The sequence below is a fragment of the Tachysurus fulvidraco genome, chromosome 14, assembly GCF_022655615.1.
Source record: "Tachysurus fulvidraco isolate hzauxx_2018 chromosome 14, HZAU_PFXX_2.0, whole genome shotgun sequence".
NCBI classification, from domain to species: domain Eukaryota; kingdom Metazoa; phylum Chordata; class Actinopteri; order Siluriformes; family Bagridae; genus Tachysurus; species Tachysurus fulvidraco.
The window spans coordinates 8,239,216-8,259,215 of NC_062531.1; the positions used below are offsets into that span (position 1 = coordinate 8,239,216).

At 39.3% G+C, this 20,000-nt stretch overlaps 1 protein-coding gene across 1 annotated transcript in view; it reads left to right on the top strand.

Moving 5' to 3' along the window:
- sema3b (sema domain, immunoglobulin domain (Ig), short basic domain, secreted, (semaphorin) 3B) overlaps nt 1–20,000 on the top strand; it is a 49,280-nt gene that overhangs the window by 3,548 nt on the left and 25,732 nt on the right. The gene's annotated exons all lie outside the window — the stretch shown is intronic.

Genomic DNA, 20,000 nt, shown 5'->3' on the forward strand with positions numbered 1-20,000 from the left:
AGTGGGTGAAAAGGGGAAGAGGGAGGGAATGGATGGCTTTTAGTCAGGAGCCTCAGCCGGTATGGGTCGTTAATTGAGCTGATCCCGAAGGGGGGTATCAGACCCCAGATTAATTTGGCTCCCCTTTATTGCACACACACACACACACACACACGCACACACATATATACACACACACTCACACACACAGTCCATATCAATCTCCCAGACCTCAGGAGCACTTAGTGCTGTCTGATATCCAGCTGTTACAGAAAAAAACAGCACTGATGGCAAATCTGTGTGTGTGTGTGTGTGTGTGTGTGTGTGTGTGTGTGTGTGTGTGTGTGTGTGTGTGTGTGTGTGTGTGTGTGTGTGTGTGTGTGTGTTTAAATATTTAATTTCCTACAAGTGTTTCCCATTCTCCTTCGGCACTTTATATTGTTCTTATAATTTATAATGAATTAAAGTCCCTGATAAAGCTTTTCTTTTCTTCACAAGTGTGTCATTGAAGAACTGCAGATGAATTATTCAGGACTTTATTTTGTCTTTGTTTATTCCACAGTACTATACTACTTTTTTTAGGGAGTATCCATTGATCCGATTCCTTGTCCTCTTTAAAACAGCGGTCTGGGGTTCACTTCACCTGAAACACGGCATGGTTCACATAAATTCAAATAACATTCCAGGTTCACAATTTGTCACGTTGCTTCCTGTTTCTCCTATTGTGATGCCAGAGAGGATGTCATGGTTATTGATATTGTTAGAAAACCAGACTTTCAGAGGAATAATACATTGTAATTAGCTCACTTCTGTGCCGTATGTGCGTTTGTGTGTTTGTGTGCTTGCACTGAAAGCATCGTGAAAACTGCATGTCTTTTTCTACAAGATCAGCTTCTAGCTCATAGGTGTTTCTGCATGATGCAATTCCTGCAGCGCTGTTCAAATAAAAATCAAATGGATAACTTTACAGTTTTGTAAACTTAAAGGCACAAATCTGAACTGTGCAATCCATCCATGGTTCAGAAGGAATGCTGTAAAGAATATGCAAACTTGCAAATTTAAGCCCCGGCCCTAAAACAGCTGAGAATTACAGGGCAAACTTGAGTATTCAATCCAAATAATCCCGATAATACGAACTAGGGATTATTTCGTTTCCTACATTTTTTTTAGTTCTTTCATGGTTATTGATATAGTCATCTGCGGACCAAAAATTTGGGCTTTGCAAAAAGAATATCTCTGATTGGTCCAAAAAAATCTGCTGCTACTGGTGCTACTGCAATGTATTAAGACATAACTAGCACTTTTTTATAATATATAAAGTGAGATCACTTGAGTGAGTAGAATCCATATTTCAAAAACAAAAATATTCACAGATTCAAAATAGGTCTGAACGATTGTATGTTTTGGAGCTTATTTAATTGTCTACACATCATTTTCATGCAACAAAGAAAAGCAAACACACAAAAAAACCCCACAACTTTAATCAGTAACTCATCCAGGAACCGTTTAATAAATGTTCAGAAGCATCCCAGATCTCTTTCACTTCTGGAATCGTAGTGGAACCATGTCTGTAGCCATGTGAGTGAAAATGTCCCCAACTGAGATCCAGCTGTTTGGACTCGAGTCTCTACTCTGAGTCCATTATAACTGACCGTGTCCTTCTCTGTATTTTGTGTGGCCTCATAAAGACTCCAGCATGAAGACACAATGGTTTCTTATAGCTCCTGATCTGCCTACAATGCAGCCAGTGTGCATTTGAATTTGAACAGCCCACTCTTAAGCTCACCCGGGTGTCACTTGAAGTCAGGGTCATGCCTTTCAATGGGGCATTTTTGGTTCACAAATTCATAACTACTTCCTGGGAAAAGAGCTAAGAATGTCATGTGGGCTGTAGGTTTTACATGTAGCTTTAAAATGAATCGGATCTTGTTTGCCCAGCCTTACAGAACACCATCACATGTAGCACCTCCATGGTTTTGAGGACTTTTGTCTGCTTACAGCTGTTTAGACAGGTGTTGCAGTTCAGTTCCAGGTGCGATGTAGCTGAAGGGCATTCAATTCTCTTCACATAGCAAGTGGCCACTTGTGTGAACATCACTGGTACAGAGGCAGGTTAGAAGAAGGCATGTGCTGATGACACTCTGGTTATAAAAGTCTTTTAAAATAAATTGTTGCGCACATGTTGTGTGATTTATTTTTTTACATTTAAAAATTTTTATTTGTATGTATTCTGCTAAAGATAGCGGCATCGCGCTACATGCGTTTGACGTCTTTCTCCGTCGCCTGCGATACGAATTATACTTCCAGTCATCTGTTTGTGTTCCATTTGAGACGAGACTCCTCTTCTAAAATTCCTACACTGGACAGTAATTTGCATAGACCATATTGTATGTGCATATGTCACTGGGGACGCAGCTTATGATCCGTGCCTTCATACAGTAGTTACACATCATGTGAATGAGTGCATTCAGTGCCAAAAAAATTCAACACTTTATCTAGCTAACTAACATAAACAGAAACACCATGTTTATATTTATATATAGTGTATAGTCATAATACTGGGGTGGTGTCTCACAGCTTCAGGGTTTCAGGTTTGATCATGGGCTTAGAAGCTGTGTCTTAGGGTTCTGTGTTTTTCTCCAACCTCACAGAAACATGTTAACACATGGATTGGTTAAGATAAACTTTATCTTATTGTCATGTCCTATATGGTCCCTGGGATGGACTGGTGTTAATGGGGTTCCTGGGATAGGCTTTGGATCTACAACTCTTTCCAGGATATACTGTAGGATGCAGCTGGACTCACTCACTCTCTCTCTCTCTCTCTCTCTCTCTCTCTCTCTCTCTGTCTCTCTCTATCTCTCTTTTTTCCCGGTCACGACCAGACACACCTCCCAATCTGGTTGACAGTAGTATGCTTCAGTGCAGAAGTACAGTCTAAGGTAACTTTAAAGATCCAAGACTCCAGTGTGAAGAATCTATCAGTTGCAGATCTGGCATTTAATTTCACAATCCTCTGATCTCTACAACAGAGAGTTAACAGCTGATCCACTTCTGCACCAAGATTTATGTGCAAACTGCTGAATCATGTCCATGTCCTCTACTCCTTCTTTTTGCAATAAATATTTGGGGTTATTTGATGAGTAAAGGTAAGCCCCGGTCAGGAATGCCCGCATTAGTCAGAAGTGCTTTTGAACTAGAACAAACTATTAGAACAGTGCACACACCAATCGAGAGTTTGTGCACCCTGCCTTGATGACGGAAGTTAGAAAAGAGCTGCACTAGACGGGACTCTGACTGTGTGCAGGCTTGTTTGTGTGTGATTGTGTATATTTTAATTCTAGAGAATTGTGAGTCAGAAAGTAAAAAAGGAAAGAGGAGAAGATGTAGAGGAATAGGAATACTAGATAAGGAAAAATTAGAACAGAGAAAGAGAGTGTGTTGCTTTTGGAGCTGGTCTAAAAGAAGCTGTGTGTGTGTTTGTGTGTGTGTGTGTGTGTGTGTGTGTGTGTGTGTGTGTGTGTGTGTGTGTGTGTGTGTGTGTGTATGGTCTTTGTCATAGCCTTTTATAGTACTCCTAGTGCTCTCTCTCTCTCTCTCTCTCTCTCTCTCTCTCTCTCTCTCTCTCTCTCTCTCTCTCTCTCTCTCTTTCTCAAACTGCATTGTGGGTAGTTGTGAGTTAATGTGATAAACATGCAAATCTGCATGTGCTTGCGACAGATAAAGACAGTACACATACATACATCCAGAGTATTTGTGTGTACATGTGTTGTGGATATCACAGAGAGTGTGTAAGGATTGTTGTAACTTTGTTAGCAAATCCATTATAAGATCTAACAGAGAACCATTGTGTGTGCGTGTGTGTGTGCGTGTGTGTGTTTACTGCTCAGTGAATGTTTGTTTACAGGGCAGCAAGCATTTATAGTGGAACAATTTCATTAAGTATGACCCACAGACATGCGTGTGTTGGTACAGGAGTGTTCTATACATTATACCATCTACAGAAGCTAAGGGTGGAGATAACTAAACAATGTTAATTAAAAACAGGGAGTGTGTGTGTGTGTGTGTGTGTGTGTGTGTGTGTGTGTGTGTGTGTGTGTGTGTGTGTGTGTGTGTGTGTGTGTGTGTGTGTGTATACCAAATTTGTTTAACTTCATGCATATTCATGTGTTGCTCACTGTGTGTTTTATAGGGCTGCTCAAGTGGTTTGATTAATTTACAGAGAGGACAAATTGAAGTGTGTGTGGTGGTGGTGGTGGTGGTGGGGGGGTTGAGAGTAATCAGTGTACTAAATGAGTGATGTATAAAAAGATAAATCACATCATGCTGAAAATATATGAGAGGGTCCAGTTGGGAGGTCAGTAAATAAATGAGAGAGAGAGAGAGAGAGAGAGAGAGAGAGAGAGAGAGAGAGAGAGAGAGAGAGAGAGAGAGAGAGAGAATACACTATACAGTACAGTGCCAGAACACTCTTTATATATATATTTTAAAGTTAAAGCAAAGGGCTGTTAAATACACAACAGTTACAAAGTGTAAGTAATACAATGTATTCAAGGAATTGAGAGATTTATTCACAATCTAAATTTAATTAGAAAATATTTAGCATTAATTAATCCACTTTAGCCACTTAAAGTACATTACTTTTTTGGCATACAGCTGAGTGTTGCCTTGGTCTTTAATTTCTAGACGTAACTTATTTAAACCTGAAGAGTCAAATAAAATACGCATTTAGCTATGAAATACTAAATTTGATTGGACAAGCAGCATTCCAGGATGGTTGATATATAGTTTAACAGCACTTGTTTATATCACTCTGTTTTTTGGTACATTCTTGCAGTAATTTATTACACTGAGACTATAATTACACTTAGTACCTGCTGTCAATCATTCTGTATGTTGCTTGGCAATAGCCAATGCTCTATCCAGCTGTGGATTCTTTATGAACTATTACCTTCGATGGAAAAAACTACACAAAATATTTGTCCACGTGTCTGAAATGTCATCTGCAGCCAATTCACAGCCATGCTGATATTCAGTACAATAACACACTCGCTTGTTTTGTCTGGGACACGAAAAAAAAAAAAAAAGAAAAGAAAACAAGATATTCAAAAATGTCTGACTAGCAGTTTATAGGCCAGTCTGAATTATACTGTACTTGAGTAATTCTATATTTATTCTTTATAACCACTGTGTTGGGATATTTGTGTCACTCATAAAATAATTAATTTAGCTAGCTAGTTAAGTCTAATAAATTAGCTAGCTAGGTAATATTTGTTTTTTGTTGTTAATGTGCTCAGCATGCATTCCAAAAGGGTTATTAAACATAACATTAAATCATAAACTAACCATCAAGCCATATTCCAGGATTTTTTTAAACATTATCCTGAGTTTGGTGACTAGGTTCCTTATTTTCTTTATGACTGTTTGCTTAGTGAACAAGCAAGTTATGAAGGGATGGGCTGGATGAACTTGTCAACTGGTCAAAGCTATTTGTTTATATTCTTCCTTCAGTACTTTCACTCAAGTAGTTTTTCCATCTCTGTTTTTGAACTTTTTGTACTACTATTTTATTTTTTACTAGAAAGTTGTTAAAGAGGGACGACAAGGTGTCAGATTTGTAACACTTTGCCAGGTTAATTGGTATGAAAATCACAACGGTTGTGATTAAGGGTGGAGTTCATTTGTCTGTTTACTTACAACCTGTCAAGTTAAATGAACTCCAGCCTCAATTATTCACATTAATAATCTGTTAAGGAAATCAGGTTCATGTAAGGAGAGAGAAAAGGCAGAGTGAGGGAAAGAAAGAGGGTCACATTAAAGCCACATTAAAAAGGCATTAAGGATTGTGGGTAATGGAGCAGGTCAGTCAGTGTGGATTAGATAATGCTCATCAGAGATGTGTGTGTGTGTGTGTGTGTGTGTGTGTGTGTGTGTGTGTGTGTGTGTGTGTGTGTGTGTGTGTGTGTGTGTGTGTGTGTGTGTGTATACCCAAGCAACTCTTGTAGAACATTCAAGTGTATGTACTTTTAATTGATTGTGTGTGTGTGTGTGTGTGTGTGTGTGTGTGTGTGTGTGTGTGTGTGTGTGTGTGTGTGTGTGTGTGTGTGTGTGTGTGTGTGTGTTTGCTCCTTCTGACTAGTGTCCTGTGACACCTCTCCCTGCTCTGAAAGGAAAAAGTATGTATGCAGCAGGCACTCTGTAAATAATAAAAGATGCTAGAAGAGATCGGACATAGAGAGCTCCTGCTGTGTGTGTGTGTACAGTGTAGTATCTGGATGAGAAGAGACATGGCTATCTGGAGTTTTCACTCTAGTAACCCCTAATGAGAGGAGCTGCCTGTCAGAATGTGTGTGTGTGTGTGTGTGTGTGTGTGTGTGTGTGTGTGTGTGTGTGTGTGTGTGTGTGTGTGTGTGTGTGTGTGTGTGTGTGTGTGTGTGTGTGTGTGTGTGCATTAAAGCAAATCATTACAGTCTGAGCTAATTTTGTTCATCATAATCAATATGACACTGAACTGAGCTTTGCATTTACACTGTAAGCGTGATTTTTCAAGTAGTCATATATACTGCATGTATGTGTGTGTGTTTATGTGTGGGTAGTATTGAGTGTCTGTCACTAGAAATCACCCATGCTCTAAGTAGTGCCGCCCTGGGGCGCTTCAGTAATCCAATACCTGTCAATCTTTATCTTTCTCTCTCCTCCTGAATTCCTCACACACACCTGAATCTGTATACACCCTTAATGGGTAATCGCCCGAGGGCACCTCTAAGCAAGAAGTGGAGAAGTCTGTGTGTGTGTGTGTGTGTGTGTGTGTGTGTGTGTGTGTGTGTGTGTGTGTGTGTGTGTGTGTGTGTGTGTGTGTGTGTGTTCGGGAGGGAGGGGAGCTGGGATTGGTTAGAGGTTGAGTAAGACAGAAGTTCTTTTGTTTCTTCTCCCTTTGTTAGTGTTCATCACCCAAGTCGTTCTTGTTAACATGAGTCATTTATGGTGTGTTATATATGACTTATTAGGTTTTGTATGTTTAAACATTTGCACTATAAAAGGGCTAGAACCAGTTGTTGTCTTTATTTAAAATAGCACCATAGAAACCCATCATTACAGTGCACTATAACACTGTACTGTACAAGGTAAACCATTAACAACCAGAATACAGCTGTAAATGAGAACTGTAGTAACTATAGCAGTGTATATTTGTTGTGTAGCAGTTTGCATAATGGTGTTTTTGCAGCAGTGTAGTAACTATAATAGTAATAGTAGTGTAGCAATTGACACTGTGTAATAACCAATAAGTAGTGCACTAACCATTGTGTTAAAATAGTGTGAAGTGAGGTAGTGAAATGAGGTAGCTGTACTACAGTAGGGTATCGTCTACCACATTTTGTAGTTTGTAAACATGCATATCAGTATAAGGGAAATGGTACCTGAACTACTGAGTGTTAGGTTGTGAGTTCAATTCCCCGGATCCCCAAGCTACTACTACTGGGTCCTTGAGGAAGACCTGTAAATCTCATATATATATATATATATATATATATATATATATATATATATATATATATATCTATATCTATATATATATATATATATATATATATATATATATATATATATATATCTCACTGATACAGTAGGATCACCTGAAACTAATGCCCTATGAATGCCAGGGGAATTTGTACTACTCTTAGACTCTATCCACAGGTGAGCCCAGAATGGCATGAGATACAGGGTACAGTGCAGAAAAGAACAAAGGTCTGGCTTCTGTAAAAGGGGGTGGTAGGGCACTGAGAACTGTGTGTGTGTGTGTGTGTGTGTGTGTGTGTGTGTGTGTGTGTGTGTGTGTGTGTGTGTGTGTGTGTGTGAGAAAGAACAATTTTGTGTGTGAGAAAGAATAGTGCTCACCGAGGCAGAGTTCAGACAATAAAGAGAATTCTTGCCTGCATTCCTTCGGAGTGTCCATGAATACCTACACACACACACACACACACACACACACACACACACACACACACACACACACACACACACACACACACACACACACACACATACACACATACTACATCTACCTGTATATTCCTGTTATAACTTTAGAACTGGCCTTTTGGTTTATTTATTGTTATACTGCTTTGTATAATACTGTAAGTAATAAAAAATAATGTATTATATTGAAGTTTACAACATTATTCTTGTTTTCATTATTTTTGTTATTATAAGTCAACCTTATTTACAGATCAGAGGCTATACATAATGTAAAATTTAAATTAATGTTCCACAAGATAACATTCATTAGAAATTTAGTTAACATTAACAATCCATAAACTTCATTATTGCTGTTGAACTTCATGGAGTTTCATCACAAACAGTCTCTGGAGTTTAAGATGCTTCCAGGTATGGTGAAAACACCTGGTTACTGAAAGAGGTCAGAGGAGATTGGACGAACTAATTTTAGCTGTTTAGAAAGGATACAGTTGCTAAAAATAACCAACGTATTCAACAGTGATGAACAGAAAAGCAGCTCATAATGAACTACATACTGAACCTTGAGGCACACCTCTGTGTTCAAACTCTGCTTATCTACCTCACTTATTGTATTATCTACCTTGCTTATTATATATATAATTTTTAACGAATTAACAGTTAAAGATTGATGAGCTAAGTCCAGCCCTTTAAATGCAGTTTGCATTTAACCAGAATTACAAATAGTAGTATAGTAGTTTATATATATATATATATATATATATATATATATATATATATATATATATATATATATATATATATATATATATATAATCTTAATTCGTTAAAAAATATCCTAAAAATGCATATTTCATGTAATTGTGGATTTTTTATAGTTCATTTTTAAATAGTCATTTTGATTTTTGTGAAATCCATAATCCAGCATACACAATTTATGCAACTTATGTCCATTACTTGTCGACCTGCTGTATGCTGTAAGTACAGTGAAATGCTTCAATCAACTGTACCGAAGCTGTAATTAAAAGATTGTGAATTTTAGCATAAATGAGTCTCATTAGCTTTGGTTTGAATGCAGGAGAGTGTGTAAGTGTTTGTGCATGCATGAGTGTTCATTTTGTCTGTTAATGGTTTGACTGTATTGAATAAGTGAGTCGATTAAGTTGCTTAAGTAATTAATCAAAGACTCTCTGCCAATTAGGGGTATGTGTGTGTGTGTAACAGGTGCAAGAGAGCAGGAGAAATACACAAATAGAAAGAAAGAAAGAAAGAAAGAAAGAAAGAAAGAAAGAAAGAAAGAAAGAAACAAACAAACAAACAAACAAACAAACAAACAAACAAACAAAGATGAACAGTATATACAGGATTAGTCACAATTTTATAACCGAATAGGTGTTTATTGCCTTTATATTGTCGTTTATTAATTGCTACTCCTGCAATTTTAGCTCTTAGATAAATAGAAAATAGGTTAAAATGAAACAGAATTCATTGAAAGTAGCAGGTAGAAATGTGTAACTATGTTTGACTCTCCTGCTTCTACTCTTTAATGGCTGAGAGTAGGGTAAGATTGAGTGTTACTGTTTTAGTCTCAAAAAACACTACCATAAGCTCCCCATACTCCCAGAGCACCCCCCACAGGTCACCACGAGGGACACAGTCGAATGCCTTCTCCAGATCCACAAAGCACATGTGGACTGGTTGGGCAAACTCCCATGAACCCTTCAGCAGCCTGGCAAGGGTATAGAGATGGTCCAGTGTTCCACAACCAGGACGAAACCTGCATTGTTCCTCCTGCATCCGAGGTTTGACTATCGGTGGAATTCTCCTCTCCAGTACCCTGGCATAGACTTTTCCAGGGAGGTTGAGAAGTGTGATCCCCCTGTAGTTGGAACACACCCTCTGGTCCCCCTTCTTAAACAGAGGGACCACCACCCCAGTCTGCCAGTCCAAAGGCATTGTCCCCAACCACCACGCGATGTTGCAGAGGCGTGTCAACCAAGACAGCCCCACAACATCCAGAGACTTGAGGTACTCAGGGCGGATCTCATCCACCCCCGGTGCCTTGCCACTGGGGAGCTTCTCAACTACCTCAGTGACCTCAGCTTGGGGGATCGACGAGTCCACAAATGAGTCCTCGGCCTCCGCTTCCTCAGTGGAAGATATGTTGGTTGGGTTGAGGAGAACCTCAAAGTACTCCTTCCACCGTCCGAGAATGTCACCAGTCGAAGTCAGCAGATTCCCACTCCCACTGTAAGCAGGGCACTGCTTTCCCCTCCTAAGATGCCGGATGGTTTGCCAGAATTTCTTTGAGGCCGACCGATAATCCTTCTCCATGGCCTCACCAAACTCCTCCCATACCCGAGTTTTTGCCTCCGCAACCACCCAGGCTGAAGCTCGCTTGGCCATCCGGTACCTCTCAGCTGCCTCCGGAGTACCCCGAGCCAACCAGGCTCGACAGGACTCCTTCTTCAACTTGACGGCATCTCTTACATCCGGGTTCGGGGGTCGCCGCCACGACATGCACCAGAGACCTTACGGCCACAGCTCCGAGCAGCCACGTAGCCAGTGGAAGTGGAGAACATAGTCCACTCGGACTCAATGTCTCCAACCTCCTGCCGGGATCTGGTTGAAGCTCTGCCAGAGGTGGGAGTTGAAGATCTCTCTGACAGGAGACTCTGTCAAACGTTCCTAGCAGACCCTCACAGTACGTTTGTAGTCTTCCAACAGTCTTGAAGGAGTTCCCAAAGATGCTTAGCACTTGTTGGCCCTTTTGCCTTCACTCTGTGTTCCAGCTCACCCCAAACCATCTCAATTGGGTTCAGGTCCGGTGACTGTGGAGGCCAGGTCATCTGGCGCAGCACCCCATCACTCTCCTTCATGGTCAAATAGCCCTTACACAGCCTATATAGTATATTGTATAGTGCAGAGTATAGTGAGCCTGTTTGACATACATAATTATTACAGAATGTAATTTCCTGATGGAGACATCAACTTGAAAAGTTTGCAGTGCTGGGTCAGACAGGAGGCAAGGTTTGACGTCCAGAAGCTGTAGGGGTTGTTTTTATTTACGCTATGTCAGTTGGGTGTCTTTATTACCTGTTCTCTCTCTCTCACCATAGATGTCTCACAATAGGTGCTAAGGCAACAATGGTTCTGGTTTCAATGAACATTTCTATTCACTACTGCATTTCTTCAACATACATTCATTTGTTTCAATCACTGTTTTGAAAATTTCTTCTCTAATCCTGTTCAGCTTTATTGGCAAGATACAAATCTGCCATACCTTGGAAAATCAAATGATTACATGCAGAAAGAAATCAGGTACAAGAAGAAGGGAGCACAGGGAGTTGCAGCAGAGTAATTAAATGTCTTTGCTGACAAGAGCACACCAGTGGCCCAAAATAATGAAAAGCACTGTCATCAGATGTGCCTTTAAGTGTATGCTAGTGTTAGCAGAGCCATACATTTATCTTGTTGATCACATACCTTTTGACTATATTAAATGAAATCTCTATTTTTAGCTCAACCAATTCCAGCTGTGTGTGTGCAAGTGAGAGCATGTGTGTGAGTGGGTGAGCATGTGGGTTATGGTGATTTCCCGTGTGGGCATTTCCGTGGAAACAGTAAACGACCCACCTGCAGACGTCGTCTGGTGTTAGAAGTGGGATCACTAGTTTAACTGCACCGAGCATGTGCATGTGTGTGTTAAACCCATCTTTCACCTTTTTCATATGTTTCTGCCTTCAATTACCTTAAAATGTGGGGATTTCTGCCCTTTCAACTGATGAGACAGCTTTCCTAGAGAGGGAGGGGGTGTGAATGTCTGTGTGAAGGAGCTTTAAATGTGGGGTTGCAGTAAAGGTGGAGCAGGATTAACCCGCTAGTGATAAAAGAGTTTTTCCATCTGCTTCTGGTCTAGGCGGTGTGTGTGGTTTGATCCATTCTTAAATGTGGCTCCTGTTTGAAGGAAATGATGCATTAGAGCACTCAGCTAGGAAAAGTGAATTCTAAACTAGATGTTTAAACTGAACCGCTTTGGCTGATAAAGGGGAGATAAATGGCAACAGGGAAAATAAGTTTCTCTCTCTTTTGCCTTTCCTTATGTTTTTAATTATCTGTAGGCTACATATGATTTTTACACTCACACACTCTTAAATGTCTTAAATCTCTTTCTTATCTTTAATATTATTTGTGTGTGTGTGTGTGTGTGTGTGTGTGTGTGTGTGTGTGTGTGTGTGTGTGTGTGTGTGTGTGTGTGTGTGTGTGTGTGTGTGTGTGTGTGTTTGTGTGCATTATTAGTATTTTACCAGAATCCCTGACAGTCTCCCTGCAGCATGCCTTAGCATTGCAGGCCAGACTCTCTCTCTCTCTCTCTCTCTCTCACACACACACACACACACACACACACACACACACACACACACACACACACACACACACACACACACACACACACACACACACACACACACACTTAGCAGAGGTGTAATGCTAATGCAGCTCTTACAGTGGACAGATGTGCATATGGATTTTTCTTCAGGTATTAATACTAAGAGAGTTTTCTGCATGTCCTTCTGAGTGGGTGTGCAGAAAAAGAGAGAGAAGAATGATGGAATGTGAAAGAAATAAGTTTTGGAAAAAATAAAGGGAGTAGGATTAAAAGTCAAACAGCTCAAATTAGAAAGGAAACTTTTTGTATAGACTGACCAAACACGAAACCTTCTCCAGCAACACATTGTCCAAACCTCAATAAACTCTAACCACTGCTGAACTGCGAAACCCTTTCCACCAACTATTTCACACTGCATAGACACAACAGCAATGCCACTCACAAACTCCAAAAACTCCCCCACAAAATAGAAAAGCCACAAACCAAACAACCAACACACACACACACACACACACACACACACACACACACACACACACACACACACACACACACACACACACACACACACATACACACACACACAAAAACACACTTTTAAAGTGTGACCACAAAACTTACCCCATCTACAGACTGTCCTAGCACCGCACTTATCCTACACACTGATTTCCCAAGCAAAAATCTCCCAAAAATCAGACCAATCTAACCCTTACACACTTTCCTTAATCCAGACTAACTACAAAACTAGTATTCCAAAGCGCAATACAAATCCCCCCACACATTAACAACAAGCCAGCCATTACATGAGCAATGACCAAACACACACGCACACAGACACAAATGCTCCAAATGGCAAACCAATCACGGCTACTTCCTAAAGACCAAACTAAAGCCATGCATATGTTATCCAAACACCATCCAAACACCAAACCCAGTGACAAGCAGTACTCACAATCCTCCACAATACACTATACTCAATCCCCCAACAACATACATTATCCTCTAATGGCCAACTTGGCACAATCACTTTCCAAACATCAAACCCAACAACATACATCAACATATACACCATAACAATTTCACAGAGACAATGACCAAACACCAAACCCACCCACATGCAATGTTCACCTACCCCCCCTCCCCCAACACAAAATTAATGCAAGACACACACAACACCACACATAGGCACACATTGTCCAAACCCCACCCACACAATGACGAACTTTACATCTTATTGATGGTACTTTGGACATTTGTTTGTCCATTTCCTGTTTCATGTTTCAGAGTGTTTATATGTGTCCATGACAGTGGGTGCCAACATCTAACATTCATAACATAACAGAGCTTATAATTGTCACTGTTTGTATATGCTCTTGTCCTATTCACATAACAAGTGACTATTGGTCTTATAACAATTCCATATAACGTAAACTTTGTGGTAACACATGAAGACATTGGCTACCAAGTCCAAAGTGAAATAGCATGAAAAGTGCTGCTAAGATGCTTTGCGGTGCCACTCAGTATGGGACAGATATGTAGAGAGCAAGATAGACGGGGAAACCTGGAACAAAAAGAACAAGCTAACCCTGTCTTAATTAGTGTCATCTCATATAGAAAGCACCCGTCAGTCATTTATAATCCTACCTCAGCATGGCACTATGGTCTGTGTTTGTGTGTGGCAGGGGGTTCACTCTTTCCAGAGTTAACAGGAGCTGATGGGACTGCGCAAAATTCATTCTGATCTGGGCCAATATAAGTGTTCTATTTTTTTATGGTCTTGAGTGCATAGATATATATTTTTTTTAATTGTAACACAAAATTATTAGTTTATTAAACATTTGTATCTGTATCTCTATTTTGATTTGAACCAGAAGTGGGTGTGGCCCAAATGTAAACCATACTACAAGCAGTTTGGAAAGCACTGGGAAAAACTTTAAACGATTTTGGTTGGTTTTATTTCCCAACATATAACCAAGCTAAGAATGAATGCTATAAATACGTGCTAATACATGGTCTTTGGTTGTCCCAATTTTCATATGACTCCTCAGAAATGTTATGTTCTCTAGGATCCTAGTCATGATGCAAAGCTTTAGTCTCAGTAGTTGGATGTCTCAGTAGTTTAGTTGGATGTCCTGTAAATTTCTGAAAACAAACAAACAAACAATAGTATACAGTAGCAGAGTTTGGTGAGGGGTCTGTTGTGACCACAACTGTGTGTATAATGTGTGTGTGTGTGTGTGTGTGTGTGTGTGTGTGTGTGTGTGTGTGTGTGTGTGTGTGTGTGTGTGTGTGTGTGTGTGTACCCCTTGTGACTCTGGAACTTGGGTGGGGTGAGAGATGTCTACTTCAAAGACAGAAAGGATTAATGTTGATGAGGATTAACTTAATGATGGAGTGACCCACAGAGATAGAAAAAGAGAGGGAGTGGAAGAGATGCTCTTTTTATGAGAGGATGAAAGTTATACAAAGTGCATTGCCTTTCAGTTCTTATGTATTTGTTATATTTTCTGATGCTATTTTTCTTAAAAACAAGTCATCCATGACAATAATGTTCTTATAGGCAATCGGGTTACAGAACTGCTTTGGGTGACTTTTGGGTGAATTTGTTTTATTTGTCACGTTGCTGCATTGTCTGCTGTCACGGTGATTAGCTAGATTTCTCATGGTCATGATGTACAGAATTCGCACACACACACACACACACACACACACACACACACACACACACACACACACACACACACACACACACAGAGAGAGAAACACACACACACACACACACACACACACACACAGAGAGAGAAACACACACACATTCACATTTTGTACTCAGAACTGTATGGCTGTGTGTCTTATGACAGTGAAAGTGTATTTAAGGTCAGACAGAATTTCTTCCTACACATGTGGATCATTTTTCTGTGGTCTTCTGATTTTCCGACTCTGAATCACTGAAAAGCTTATGATGACTAATGTGTGTTTTAATCTTCCCCTTCTTTAACTTTATTCTTTAACTAGCAGTCTTGTTTTGTTGGAGTTCTTTTAACTTCAGCTATAAATATTGTGTGCTCTCCTGCTTTTTCTGCATGTTACACATAAGACTTACTTCAGTTTTAAAAGAATCAACTTTGAATGTAAATAAGTTGACAGAAAAATCGAATTTTTGTGATCAGATAATTAAAATAATGCTTTGTTTTGGCTAAAACATTACTAGCATTAAATCCACTGCTATGTAGCTAGCTAGAAAACAAACATTTCTTATTCAACTAATATCCATTTGATATAAATACTTAATAGTAGGAGAACAAAACCTGACAAAATATTAATCAGCTAGCTATCTTATCCTATATGGGAGATGTTCAGCTATTAAGCATGTGGTTACAACAATTAATACCAACTAACTAGATACTTTTAATAAGATTTATTAGCAATTCTTCCTCATAGTGTGTGGCTAGCTAGTGATAGCTAATAAAAGCTTCACTGCTAGTTATCTCTAACCTAAAACCTGCATTAAAAATCCATTTTTTCTTTAATTTAACTTTGTGAATTTGTGTTGTTTACTATTAGAGAATGTTTGTTAATCAAATGTAATCAATTCACATTAATCTAACATCTGTCATCCTAAATGATAGCTAGTTTTCACTAATTTTGTCAATTGAAACAAAAGAAGGAAAAGAAAACACTTATTAGTAGGCATGGCCTTGACATATAGTGGTCTATATTTATCTAAATGGCATTATATCTTACCTAAATGTAAGAAACATGCTATATTAATTCTTGCTGCATACTGTAGCTCAGCATTGCTAAACACAGCACCTTTGAGTAAAAGAGCAGTCTACAAATAACAAAAGGACCAATGAAAGGACCAACGAATGAATATACAAATGAATGAAAGAATGAAATCTGTTTTATCAGTGTACGTTACACTAAGCTTGTTTGTTTTAAATCACTTAAAGTTCCATTAGCAACATTCTGAAAAAGCTATACAGACATTAATCATCATCTGTCCCTGTCTTTTCTTTCTGATAAGAAAACTCTGCTGTTTCCAAATGAAAAGAAGAGTTGTCATCATCGTTCTCTTTGGCAACAAACTTTGGCATGTGTTTGTGTGTGTGTGTTTGTGTGTGTGTGTGTGTGTATTCTTTACATCATGGTAGTTTGTTTAGAGCAGTGGGATGCTGTCACGCAGGGCTACATCTTATTACTGTTGGAATGTGTGTGTGTGTGTGTGTGTGTGTGTGTGTGTGTGTGTGTGTGTGTGTGTGTGTGTGTGTGTGTGTGTTGGTACATGCCCACAAAATCAAATACAATCATAAATAATCCACAGTTTGCTCAACTACCTCCTTTTTTGCCTCAAGCTCTGGTTTGTTATTTCACCACATCAACATATGTTAGCTATACTGGACATTATCAAGTGTTCATGATCTTTATGAAACCATTCTTATCTTTATAGTAAGTGGGAGAGGATTATAGTCTGTTGGGTTTGTTCATGTCTTATTCCTATAAGAGGGATTTGAGGCTTTGGTTTTGCCTGGCAACACTGGAACCATGCCCATGCACAGAAGCTGATCAGGCATTCCAGTTGTACTTGGTTAGGTGTGTGTATGTGTATGTGTATGTGTATGTGTATGTGTGTGTGGTGTGAGTGTGGTTTTGCTGACAGTTAAACTTGGCTTCTAACACACCGATGATTGTAGTGACACCCATTGTGTGCGTACACACAGAGCACTTTGAGAGACAGCTGAAATATCTTGTAGAGGTTTAGCATATTTTATTGCCCTGTTCACCCCACCTCTCCCTCCCTCTCTCTCCCTCCGTCCCTCACTCGAAGTTAAGTCCATTATTTCTGCCTATGAGTGTTATGTAGTGTGTGTGTGTGTGTGTGTGTGTGTGTGTGTGTGTGTGTGTGTGTGTGTGTGTGTGTGTGTGTGTGTGTGTGTGTGTGTGTGTGTCCATCATGCAGTGCACTTGTGGAGGAGTTTGTGTGCTTTTCAAAGTGGGCTGAAGTGCCTGCGGCTGGGTGCAGAGATTACCTCTTACACACACACACACACACACACACACACACACACACACACACACACACACACACACACACACACACACACACACACACACACACACACACACACACACACACACACACACATTGGGACTTGTCTCTGTCCTCCAACAGTTACAAACTGCTGTTTTAAATATGGACTCACTGCATTTACCTTTGTGTCTATGTGTGGGTTTGTTCTAAAATACAGCTTGTGTTATTGTTTTAATGTTAAATGTGCTTTTAAAAAAGTGGAAGACATTCAGTTTTGTTTATTATGTACATTTCCACAAGATAGATATACTCTCCAAGATAAAACAAAATGCTGAAGGTCTAATTGTGTAAGACAATCTGTTCCTTAAAGTAAAACATAATATAACCTTGAGGTGACATAATTACTGACAAACATTTATACTCTATATCTGCTGGTTAGTATATTTTTCCAGAATGTGTCTGGTATGTATTAATATTAATAGTAGTGCTACACAAAGCCTGTGTATCAGATTAAATTGCACCGCATAAAAAAATCATGAGCAGGCAACCCCAGACATACAGTATGTCGTCATGTTCGCTACATAGAATGTAACATAATGGCCTTTGAGAACTATTCGGGATTTGGGTGCCTGTTGGGAAATTTCTTACACATTAGGGTTTGCCCTGCTTGTTGTCTTGATGCTAATGCTGTATTATAAATCTTTCATATTAAATGTTCAGAAGGCAGAGTTTCCATAGATACAATGCTATCTGTAAGAAGTTTGTCTAAGATCAGCTTCAGAGCCAGAAATATGCCAAAATTCTAAATGACATGCAGTAACCATTGGGAAAATCATACAAATTTACTTAAAATTGACTAAATATCCTTCAGAGAGTTACATCAACAATCACGCACCTTCAGTTTTCAAACTTTTTACGTTATTGTTTCTATAGTAACTAATGTGAGTTGCACAGTACAACCTCCACATAATCTGAGACTAATAATAAACATAAGTTAAAAATGTTATTTAACAAAGATAATCTGGCCTCCTAGTGGTCCAGCGGCAGGATCCCACACTCTCATTGGCGTGACCCAGGTTCGATTCCCGGGCAGTGAGCTAACCCAGCCACAAAAGAGTTAACTCTTAGTGTTGGTCCCAAGCCCTGATAAAATTATAGTGTAAAACCTGGATCCGCCGCGGCACCACTGAACAGGCAAAAGAACAAAAAAATTTACAAAATAACAAGGAAGAACTGCATAAAATTATAATTGCCGATGTAGTGACAAATTTTCATGCTGTTTTCATATCTAACCTTTTTAAATCGTTTCTATAGTAACCAGTTTGTTGTACAGTGGATGCGCCAAGAGCTCTCATTTGTTAGAAATAAAATCAAAACATTACATTATATATAGTTTGTATTTAAATACACAAAGTGTGTTATTCTGCTTCATCCACATAGTGATTTTTGCCAATCAATGTAGAAAATGGATAGATGGATGAAATGTTTCATTTAATGACACGTCTAATGAACGAACAATTTCTAGTTACATGTAAAGGTTGGGAATTTCCACAAACTTTTTTCATGCAATCCATAAATAAAGATAAATGTTTCCTAGCAAATAATCTCACCACATCAAATATTCTATGCTTTCCCTTTGCTAAAGATCATATTTTAAATCATTTCATTATTAGTCTTTGCCTTATTATTCATTATTAGTCTTAAAATCATAATTTTAGTCATTATGTTGCTAATTTAGAAACAGTAAGTTTAACAGGTTTAAAAGTGAAAGTGTGTGTTGGGGATTTAACACTGGACCTATAGGAGTCTCTGAAGGATCACAACTCACAGAGAGAGAGAGAGAGAGAGAGAGAGAGAGAGAGAGAGAGAGAGAGAGAGAGAGAGAGACCTTCTATCCCTCTTTCTTTTTCTAGGACTGTCCAATAAATGTGTCTCCCTTCATCTCTAGGAGCAAAAGCCTCTGATCTCCTGCTGTCTCTCGTTCTTTTCGTCCTTTCTCCCTCCCTGTGTGAGCGCAGACCTCGCCTCTCTTGCTTTCTCACTCTATTCTTTATTTTCTGCTCCGCTGTGTGATGGGAGGCTCAGCCTGCTGGGAGGAGGCCAGACGAGCTGCTCAGGAACAATCGCTGCTTTTCTCCTCCTCTCGTTTTCCTTCAGTCTCTCAATTCTTCTCTCCCCTGGCCTCTTGCTCTCTATGCTTTCACGACCCTTGCTTTCACATGTCGCTGTGCTTAACCCAAAGAGGCTTATGACACAGTAATTACCCTTCTCTGTCTCTCTCTCTCTGTGTCTCTCCGTCTCTCTCTCTCTCTCTCTCTCTCTCTCTCTCTCTCTCTCTCTCTCTCTCTCTCTCTGTGTCTCTCTTATTCACATTAAAAAAAATTCTTTCTAAGTCTGCATTAAAGTATTTTTTTAAATCTAAATGTACCAAACAACATCCTTCTCTATCTGTCTTACTCAGGTTGTCCTAGTTTTCCAAGTGCATGGTTATTGTTCACATATTTCACTTATTTTTCTCCACGAAGGGAAAAAGTTGAACATTTGCATCAATATGGTATTGATACTGAGTTTGTCTTGAACTCTCTTGTTTATTAGGTCTAAATTAGTGTATTGAGAAACTTACTG